The sequence below is a fragment of the Nipponia nippon genome, unplaced genomic scaffold (assembly GCF_047370975.1).
Source record: "Nipponia nippon isolate SJK-2023a ecotype South Korea unplaced genomic scaffold, ASM4737097v1 scaffold_11, whole genome shotgun sequence".
Classification (NCBI taxonomy): domain Eukaryota; kingdom Metazoa; phylum Chordata; class Aves; order Pelecaniformes; family Threskiornithidae; genus Nipponia; species Nipponia nippon.
This window is the reverse complement of record NW_028262302.1, coordinates 5792966-5802888: the sequence shown is the minus strand read 5'-3', so window position 1 is coordinate 5802888 and position 9923 is coordinate 5792966. Positions and strand designations below refer to the sequence as shown.

Sequence of the window (9923 nt, the reverse complement as noted above, 5' to 3'; positions counted from 1 at the left end):
TGCCTTCTCAGCTCAGTGTTCTTTCGGGGCTGTACAGAGGGAATCAAACTGGTTAGTGCTCTCCATGGGCGAGGGGCCTCCCCAGGTCTTTGGATGTCTCGCTGAGGTCTGCTGCAGGGGGGAGAGGATGGTTCTCCACCTGCAGTCTTTCAGGATGCCTGACCGAACCCGGGACCTGTGAGCTTCTGGGAAGAGGCAGGACTCTCGGCTGGGGCCCACGGGCTACTGTGAGGTCTCTGCAGTAGGCTAGAAAATGGGCTGAAGCAGCTGGACTTGGAGAAGACAGAGGTTCGATACAGCAGTGGTGAGTGTTATGAACAATGCAGAAAGTGAGATTCCAGTGTCCTCTGGAAATCACGGAGGTTGTGAGTCTAGAGCTGCTGGAGTTGGGGTCAGGGCACTAAAAGGTGGGTGACTGTCTGCAAACCTGGCATGAGCAAAATGATACACAGCAATCCATGCAGACACGTCTTTACATGCCATGACCAGTATTACTGATGGGAAGGGGGCCAAGTTGAGGCTGGAGTTTTCAGAAACACTATCTTCTTTGGGCGTGAAGGGGAGAGCTCAGCTTGCTGGATTACTTTAGCATGAAGTAGGTTCTAAAGTTTCTGCCTCTCTTTGCAGGATGCATGATATCATCTGGCTGCCCAAATTGTCCCTCCTCATCACCAGTTTCTTGTGATGTCTTGGAGAGGGAGTGGTGACAGTGACCTGTTGCTGACTCCACAGCCTCCATTTATCCTGGCACCTGGCATGGACTTGGGGCTAGGAGAGAAATGCCCACACACTTCATGCTGGAATCCTACGTGCCCCAGCTTGTGTCCCCAGCAATAGCAGGGAGTTGCCTGATGTCTTGGGATCCTTGATTCCATACAGGGCCACTTGACCCGAGATGTGTCAAGATGTGCTGCTTGGGAAACTGGATTTTTGTGCATTCAGTTCCTCTGCTCAGCTTTCTGATTGCCTCAATTGTAGAACTACGGAGAAGGAATTTCTTCAGGTACCTGAATGAGAGAATGGGGAAATGATGCTTGATTTGGATAAGATTTCTTGCTTTCATACTGTTAACGGCTGAGTTGGTCAGCTGGACCAGGCTGTAACTCCTGGTTCCCATAGTGAATTACTATGTTTTGTATGGTTTTTGGCTGTTCTGCTACCATCTTGTGTCTGACTGACCTGGCCCATGACAGCAGATAGAGTTTGAACATGTGATTATGGGAACTATAAAAGGAAAACACTTACGGGAAACAGCAAAGTCCACCAGAACCTCAGCCTGTCTTGGCTTCAGCCTTATGGTGCAGAATCTGAGATTTTAGAATCTTCCTCTTAAATTCTTTCCCTGTTTGTTTTTTTCATTGAATGCGTGAGAAACCCTAATCTCTGCTCTCCAGAGCATGAAACTTGATTGTAGGAGGGAGGTGTTACTGCATGATTGTGTTCATTTTTAGACATAATTTGCTATAACTTTTTTTGCAGTAAAATGAAACAGCTGTAGCTGAAGTTCACCCAAAATTCCCGGTCAGCCTTTTCCAGCTACCCTTCTGCAGGGATGGCGTGCTACAAAGTGTGTTGAGGCGTGGGCAATTGCACATGGGGTTGGAAGTGCAGAGCGAGGCCGAGAGCCAAGCCTTTCAGCCTTGGTATAAAGCTGCAATGAATACAGATGAAGGAAGCGGAGCTCTTGCACCATATGAGGGATGGAGAAACTGGAACTGGCCTAAAGCTGCTCTAGAGTTTTCTCTGAGGCATGTGAAGGCCAGACTGAGTTTGGGTGGGTTTTGGGGGAGTGACTCTGCAGTGGCCAAAACCAAATTCTTCTCTCCCTCTTGAGGCAATTCTCTGATAAACTGCGAGAAGTGTGTTGGCCCATACCCACCCCTTAATTCAGGGATTTATGCTAATATAATTCTGATGGCCTGTAAACTGATGCAATTTTCTGAGTAATCGTAGAGATCTCGTCTCTTACCAGAAGGAACAGCTGCCTGGGGCTCTCCTGTGCTTCAGTAGCTGAGGCGTGAGGTTGCCTCGAGGTGAGATAGTGCCGCTTACGGCAGCGGGTGAAGAGACGCAGGGAAATACAAGTCTCTGCAGTCCTCTTGGAGGATGATGGAACCAACTCGGGGGGGGGGGGGTTCAGATTTGTCTGGGGAAGTGATTTGCTGTTTAGAGACTAGCTCAGATTTGCAGAGACCTCTGTTGCTGGTGTGGAACAGACTGGGACTCCTGCTTAGTGCCAACGGGCAGCCCCGTCTCCCTTGTCTATGGCTAGAGCGGTCAGCGGTGGTACGCAGCCTTCCCTCTCCCAGGCCTTTCCATATTGGGAACAACACGCAATACACTGGTAGAAAATGTAGTCGCTGTTGAAACTAAAAATTATAGTACAAAAATGTCGCCTTGGCGTCTTCTAGTAAGACGTTGAACTGTTGTCTTTCCGCTGCACGTCCTCACCCATGGAGAGCAGCTCACTGGGCCGCTGTCTCTTGTGCTGACCGGCGTTGTCTTGTCTCCTTCTGCTCGCTCCCTTCCTGTCCTTTCTTCCATCTCGTTGCCCATCCCAAAGAGCAGTCAGTCTCTCTGTGTCCGGGTGTTGTCTAGCTCCTTGCATGATGGGGACCTGTTTCAAGATGGGGGCTCCTAGTGCTACACAGTATTGCTGTTAAAAAGCGAGTGCCTGGCTGTAGGTAGCCCTCAGGCTGTCCAGTTGGAGGGACTGGGCAGATGCTGGCTGTTCTGGTAATTAATCTTCCCCTTTTTAGAAGACTTTTATACTCTGTTGCGCTGCCTGAGGGGGCCCCGTGCCCCGAAGCCCGCTGCGCGGCAGCCTGCCAGCAGGGCCGGGCCGGGCCGGGGGTGCTGGGGGGCGGGCGGCACGGCGGCAGCCCTCCGCTGCAGGCAGGAGGTGCCTGTGGCTGGCTGGCCACCGGGGGGGGCGATAGTCACCTTGAGCTGGTCAGGCTTAAGAGTGGCCAACTTCGGCTCTCTTGAAACCCTGCAGGTTGGGTTACTGTTGTCTTTGGGATTTTTTTTTTTTGTTGTTGTTGTTGATCAGACCTCTTAGTCTAGCGAACGAGCTGGCTGGCAGATTCTCTTGCTGTGCTTCTAACCCCCAAACTGGAGCGTATGAGAAGTGAGCACCTAGGATGCATCCCCTGGTTCGGCACAAGTCCCCGTTGCACCGCTCCCCCTTGCCCTTTTGTTTTCCATCAGGCAACGCATTTACAGTGCCTGAAAGGAGGCTGGATTTACACACGTATGATTAACCTGCAGCATTCTCTCGCGGGAGACTCGGGACAAATAGCTTAGCAAGAATAATGTGCTTAATATGAACAACAGCGGTAACACTAACCGGATTAGATGTATTCCATCAGGCTCTGAGACACAGATTAGTCATTGGTTTTTAGAGGGAGTTTTAACACATGGACCAGGAAAACAGAGTTGAGCTTATGCACAGAGCGTGCTGATATTCTCTTTTTAGGGCTCATTATAACTAAATGGACTGTTTTTATTAACTGCGGGCACCACTAGCCTTTCCGGAGAGCCTGGGGGAGTGGAAGTTGCCATGAGCTTGGATGAGTTGCAGTAGGTGACTGGAGCAGTGCAGCAGCTCCAGGGACAGGAGGGACAAAGGACCCTGTTACGACCCTTGGGGGGCGACTATCCTGAAGTGGTCCCTGCACAGCAGGGCCTGCCTTGGACACTCTGCACCGGGTTGTTTTTGAGGAGAGCTGGCTTGGCCCAGCTGACCTCGTGCTTTGCAGTTAGCGGCGTCAGTGGCCTGCTGGAAGCGGCTTTGGAAGGTGCTCTGGGAACATCTTTCTAGGAGTTGGCTCTGCTGTGCTCCCGCCCCTCCTGTTCCTCCTCCTGAGCAGGGCTGAGCTGCAATTTAAGTGCAAAGTGGCAGGGTTTCAGAGGAGCCGCATACCAAACGCATTAGTGAGGTGTAATGCCCTTGGTGCTGCTGTGCTGGCTCAGGCCTGAGGCTCTGACCTTGATGGATCTGCTCCCAGGCAGTGTAAGGAGCAGAGGGAAAGGCACCAGGTCAAGCAGCGACAGCAGAGGGAGGAAGGTAGAGAGTCATGGGACTGGTGGTGTTGGATCCAAGCGGCATCTTTAGGTTCTAGTGCAGAAATGCTTATGGATCAGAAGGCATCTCTCTGGCTGCATTTCTCAGCAGGATTCCCTGCTCCTCAAGCGCTCAGTTCAGCACTGGAGGTTTAGGATTGTGTGAAGAGGTAGTCTGTGGAGACAGATAGAGGACTGGAGTCCAACACAAGGTTGTGGTGTTGAAGCAGAAGTTTATAAAAGGCTGAATGGCGCAGAGGAAAAACACAGCTCCTCCTGATCTCTTTGTCTTGTCGAACAAGGTCAAGGCAACAGCCAGCAGGGATTGAAAGGCAACAAGCATGTGGCTAACCAAAGCTGTCTGCTCCACAGATGGGCTGAGGAAAGCAAGAACTTTCCTCCCTGTCCTCCTAAGGGTGGATAAAAGAGCGTGACATGGATGTGGATAATGAAAACATCTATGGTTAAATAAGATTTAAAGCAAACAAACCTTCCTGCTTCAGGGCCAAAGCCTGCCTCTGACAGACAGGAGTTAGAAAAGAGCTTGCTTTCTGCTTCTCTTGAAGCTAGCCACTGTCCGGGGCAGGATGCTGACCTGGAGGAGTGTTTGGCAGCTGGTGGCCCTAGGCAGGAAGAGGAAGGCAGAATCTGCTTTAATCCTGTCATAGATTAGGGTTGAGCCAATTTAATACTTGAATTAAGGAACAGGCAGATCCTTCACAGAACTGGTTGTTAACGGCTTTCCAGAAACCCTCTCCCATCTGGGGGAGGGCCACCCTCAGCACCCTGCTGTGCCTGTAAGAGGGGCTGCACAGAGAAGGGGCTCTCCCTCGGGCCCTGTGGTCCCGGCGCAGCACCTACCATGTTCCCAGTGGGTGCATCAATGTACAGCTGTGCCAAAAATGGCGAGAAGTCTTTCTTTGATATGTTTCCAGAGCATCTAGGTGTCTGCTATTAGCCAAATTTCAGTAGTGTTGTTCTGTTCCCTGGATAGCTAATTTCCTTTATACTCCTCTCTGAGCTGTTGGATGGATGTGAGGTGATGACAAAGCCTGAGCCTGGAGGGGAGCTGTGTTGTCGTGCTCGGTCAGGGAGCCCCACACCTGTGTTCTCACACGTCCTAAAGGCGGCAGACTCACGGCAGGGAGTGTGCACAACTGCTCTGCGAGGCCAACATCTGCCCTGTACCCTTCTCAAGCCATGAACCCTGCTTGTAGATACCAGAGCACCTTTTCCCCTCCATGGCATCAGCCTAGCACAGGTTCGAGAGGAGGAGGGTTGTCTCCTGAAGCACATCCTTGGTGAGCCCCATGGAGAGGTGGATGCAGCTGTGGTTTCTTCTCTGCCTCCTCACCTTCATCCCTCTCTCTGCACCTCATCCCCTCCCCTGTTCTCTTCCACTATCGCTCCTTCTCCTCTCTGTTTGCCAGCGTGGTAGTGGAGAAGACAAGGTGCCTTGATGCGCTCTGGCTTGGTCTTCTCCCTTCTCCAGAAACCTGCACAGGGAGAGCTCCCTCCCCAGTTTTCTCTGGCTGCCTTTTGCCTTTCTAATCAGTCATGGTAATTTACCCTGGCACTGTTTGGCAGGGGCCGTACCTTGGCATCACGAGCAGCCAGGGTCAGCTGTCAGCCTCTGAGCCATGAGCCTAATGCAACAGAACAGATGTAGGTATTTTTTCCAAGTTTTCCCTGGGCAGCAGGATTAAAGTCTCTGTGTTCTCAGCTGGGGTCCCCGGTGTAGTCACTTCCCTCTGTGTTACACAACACCCTGTTAAGAAGAACAGCACAAACATGTTCATTGGGATCCCTTCCCCCAAGCCTAGAAGGCCAAGGAACAAAGGCGAGGGAGGTTTCCAAAGGCTGAGGAGCTGCCTGTTTGGTCCAGGAGCCCTGAGATGATCCTGCCTAGGCATCCCCCTGTGAAAGGGCCCTGCTGCTCTCCATCCTAGTGGTGCCAAGGGTAAAAGGGAACATGGGGAGGTGGTGGGTAAAAGAGCAGTGGGGTCATGTTCCTCTTAAATCCATCCGGCTGTGTGCAAACCTGAGTGGGGACCAAGGGGGGGAGAAACTAGTGTGGCAGCATCACCGCCAGGCCTGGTGACTGCACCTGCCGCCGGAGCTGGAGGCTTCTGAGCGTGCGTGTGTGCCTGAGCAAACATGCAAACACAAGGGAGTGAAAAGAAACCCCGAGGGGTGCTAGCAAGGAAGACGGGGTTAGGGTGCGGTCCACAGTCTGGGCAAACTTTCTTGCTTGAATTCAAAGGTGTCATGCCCTGAGAAGACTGATGTTTTCTGATGGCTGCAAAGGTACTGAGGGAGCTTGCTGGAAACAGGGAGGCAGCGTGCTTTCCTTAGCCGATCCTGAAGCGGTTGGCCACAGAGAGAGACTGTGGGCACCTTTGGCGAGCAGGAGAGGGCTTCCCCAGCAAACCAAAGAGAGCAGTCAAGTCCACATGAGCACACACAAGGATCTGATGTCTCTGTTCACCAATTACTCGCTTTAGTGACAAAAGACCATAAATGAACAAGGGAGTTAATTAGGTCCGCAGCAGGCCAGTTTGGAGGTCTGCAGGGCTGAGATGTCTGGAGCAGATTCAAAGGCACAGGGGGAAGAGAAGGCCCTGGAGCTCTGTGTAGCAGAGGTGCTGCTGGGTTCTCCCCCTCGGGGAGTGCTGTGAAAAAACATCTCTGACCAGAAGGATGTTCCCCCGGAGGGGGAGAGACCAGGTCCTGGCAGCATCTGTTTGTTCAGGCCCCTGATGAAGGATTTAAACAGCTTGTTAATTCACTCCTTTGTCCAGCTGCAGACCCTTTGTCATTGTGCGAGCCTCCAGGGCGGTGTGTGCAGTTGTGAGCCAGCTCCTATGGCCCTGGTACTCTCCATGCACTGGATGATCCAGTGAGCCGTCGGCAGGGCTGGGGAGCCGGGGGGCATGTTGCAGCTGTCTGGCCCATTTCCAGTAAAATGCTCGCAGCAGGTCCTTTCCATCTGCTTTGGCCCAAGAGTGACCCTTGCAAACCTCCTCTCCCCTGCAGTCGCCTCAGCAGATGGTGGGAAGGCAGATGGAAAGAGGGAAATCTCCAAAGCTGTAGCAATAGAAAGGTCTGACCCCATGGTACCTCTCACCCCAGCACCCACAGGTGTTGGGTTCTTGCAGTGCCACCTAACCTCTGAGCCTTGGCCTCCGTGTTCCTTCTCCCACCCCTCTGAGCACCTCTTGCTCCCTTCTCTGGACCTCGGTGGAGGCTCTGGATGGCATCCAGCTGGAAGAGAGCCTGCCCCAGCTCTGCAAGCAGAGTAGGTAAGGGCACCGCATTACGAGAGGAGCTCACAGCATGGCAAAAGCTGAGGAACGCTTGCGCTCTAAATGATGTGTTGATGGGGTCTTGGAGCATATGAGTTTGGAGGTGGGGGGTATTCAGTTGTGGTGAATCACTGCAAACCACTTTGGGCAGCTGCGCTCTTGACTCCACCCCACCCCCCCTTGCCTGCTGGATGCATAAAGTCTGTTTTGGGAGCGGGGCAGAGGGTCCTTTCCTTACCTGTAATTTTACCAGACTGCAGGAATTCAAGGAGGTGGAAGGGTGCGCTTGGCCCATGCTGGAGGAAGTTTCAGCTAAGCAAGTGTGTTTGGGACAGCTGAGTTGTTTATCACCCACCAGGCTGCACCAGCTGCTCTGGAGTCAGGACTCAAACCATGACCAGACTTGGTCCCCATTCCAGACTTTTCCTTCACCTCATTTGTTAGTGGCTTCAGATGCAAATTCTGTAGCCGGTATGTGGAGGTCTGGCTGGCTTGCAGGGCTCCTGTCCAGCTGCCCTTGTTTGATCCTCTTCCCCAGTGGGCCTGGCTGGATGTGAGCACTGCAAAGGTCTCAGAGGGAATGTGCGGGGTACCCAGGTTATGGTGTTCAGTGCTGTCCCCCTTCCTCTCCGGGTGACAGCGATTGTTGACTTGGACAGAGGACAGGCCCTTCCGATAACACAAGTGAGACATGCATCCAAGTACAACACAGAGGTGCACGGTTTGCCTTGCAGAGGCAGTTCACCCCACCTTGCATTAGGTACGATGCAGACAGCTCATGAGAGACAACCTTTCCTCCTGCAAAATAGCTTGTGGAGGCAGTGTGGACAAGGAGAAAGAAACAACCTGAAAAGGAATAGTAGGATGGTGGAGAGAAGCTTGGAAAGGTCACCAGGCCTGCAAATGCAAAGATATCTGGGGGCCACGTAGAGGGGCTCCACTGTAATGCTTGGTACCATGCCCAGCCTGAAGCTCTAGCACCATTTAGTAGGCTGGACCAGCCTTGGCCTCGGTCTTGTTTGGCTTGATGTTGTCATCGTGTCCCAAGTACAGTATCATTGTCACTCTTTAATTCCTCCAATGAGGTGTTGCAAACAGATACACATGTGTTGTAGCCGTACTTTGGATTTGGATTTGCCTCTGGGGACAGGCAGTGATAACTGTTAAGAGCTGTTCAGAAACACAACAGTTCGGGATCTAAACTGGTTTCTAGCAAGAGCAGAAGACATGAGGCTGGGGAAGAGGCTGCTTCCCCCACCAGAAGCATCCTGCTGGGCTGGGGAGGGATCCCGAGCTGGTGATGCCCTCTGAGCAGCTGGGGTTAACGACCAGGCTAAGGTTATTGGTAGCATTACCCGACAACTGCTAATTGGGTTTGCCCTTGCCTGCCCCTGGGATTTCGCCTGGCAGCTGCAGGGGCAGGTCTGGGTCTGTGGAGGCAGGTCCCCCGTGGAAAGAGGCTGCTGTGATTGATGACCAGCGATGAATGAGAGGGAAAGGGATAGGAGGAGAAAGCTGCCAAGGCTTTAACTCTGGTGGGCGCAGAGGTTCAGCCTGGTTCGGAGCTGCTGGTGGGAGGGGAAGGGTCCTTGGCCAGCCAGGTTGTTAACAAGCCAGAGGTGAGCGTGGGTGATCAGGACGGCCACGGCTGCGTTGCATAAATCAAGCTTAAAATGCCAGAAAAAGCCTCCAGGGAGATGAAATGTCTAAATGTCATCAGCTCTGCAGAGATAATGAGAACCAGAAAAGCACTGGGAGGTAAAATGGCACAGATCTGTGAAAACAGGCTTGTGGGCCCGGGATCCTCGTGGATACGCGCTGACTGCGGGGCCGGTGGGGGGGATGGCCGTGGGGGAGTCTGGTGTTTATGGAGGGACTGTAGGGTTAATCCTCCTCAATCTTGGAGGCAATTGACTCTGAAAGAAGAAAGTCTTCCTGCCAAATGATGTCCCCCTGTTCCCCCCCCCCGCCTTGAACAGAAAGCAAGAAATGGAGTGAAATGGCAAGGACTGGATCTGCTATCACTGTGTTTGTGTGGTCAGTGCCAGTGAGGGGGATACCCCGCTTTTGCTCCGGGCTTAGCCTCTTGAACACGACCCTGTAACTTGGGGGTTGAGGGAGTCCCTTGGGGACTGGAGCCAGGAGGTGCAGCCAAGAGCGTTGTGCGGGTCCACGGGCATCATGTCCCCAGGAGAGGCACTCCCAGCTCCTCTGGTTGTGATCAAACCCATCGCAGCAAAGGTGGCTGATAGCTACCTGTGTTCAGGTCAGATCAGAGTGAACGATTCTGGAGCAGGCTGCCCAGGGAGGCTGTGGAGCCTCGAAGGGGTTCAAAAACCCACCCAGACGTGTCCGTGAGCATCCTTATTTCACAAAATACTGATGAAGTATCTGGTGGGGGTTTGTTTTTCTAGCTGCCTCCTCGTTGGTGCCCCGAAGGCTTGTGGTGAAGGGCAGATGTTCAGTCTCTCCCCTTGTACCTGTGCTCCAGGTGTGCTCCTTCCTCTGCCCACAAAGGCTGCGTTCCCAGCCTCGGGAGAAGCTCTGTGCCGG

At 52.9% G+C, this 9923-nt stretch overlaps 1 protein-coding gene across 4 annotated transcripts in view; it reads left to right on the top strand.

Moving 5' to 3' along the window:
• LTBP2 (latent transforming growth factor beta binding protein 2) overlaps nucleotides 1-9923 on the top strand; it is a 96522-nt gene that overhangs the window by 2257 nt on the left and 84342 nt on the right. Inside the window, exons 1-2 of one of the 4 annotated variants that reach the window (XM_087747305.1) lie at nucleotides 136-304; nucleotides 628-1003. The exons of 2 other annotated variants lie outside the window; for them this stretch is intronic. The gene's annotated coding sequence lies outside the window, so the exon portion shown is untranslated. Of the gene's footprint in view, nucleotides 1-135; nucleotides 305-627; nucleotides 1004-7197; nucleotides 7368-9923 lie in introns of those variants that run through there. One more of the 4 variants, XM_087747307.1, reaches the window with a different exon arrangement.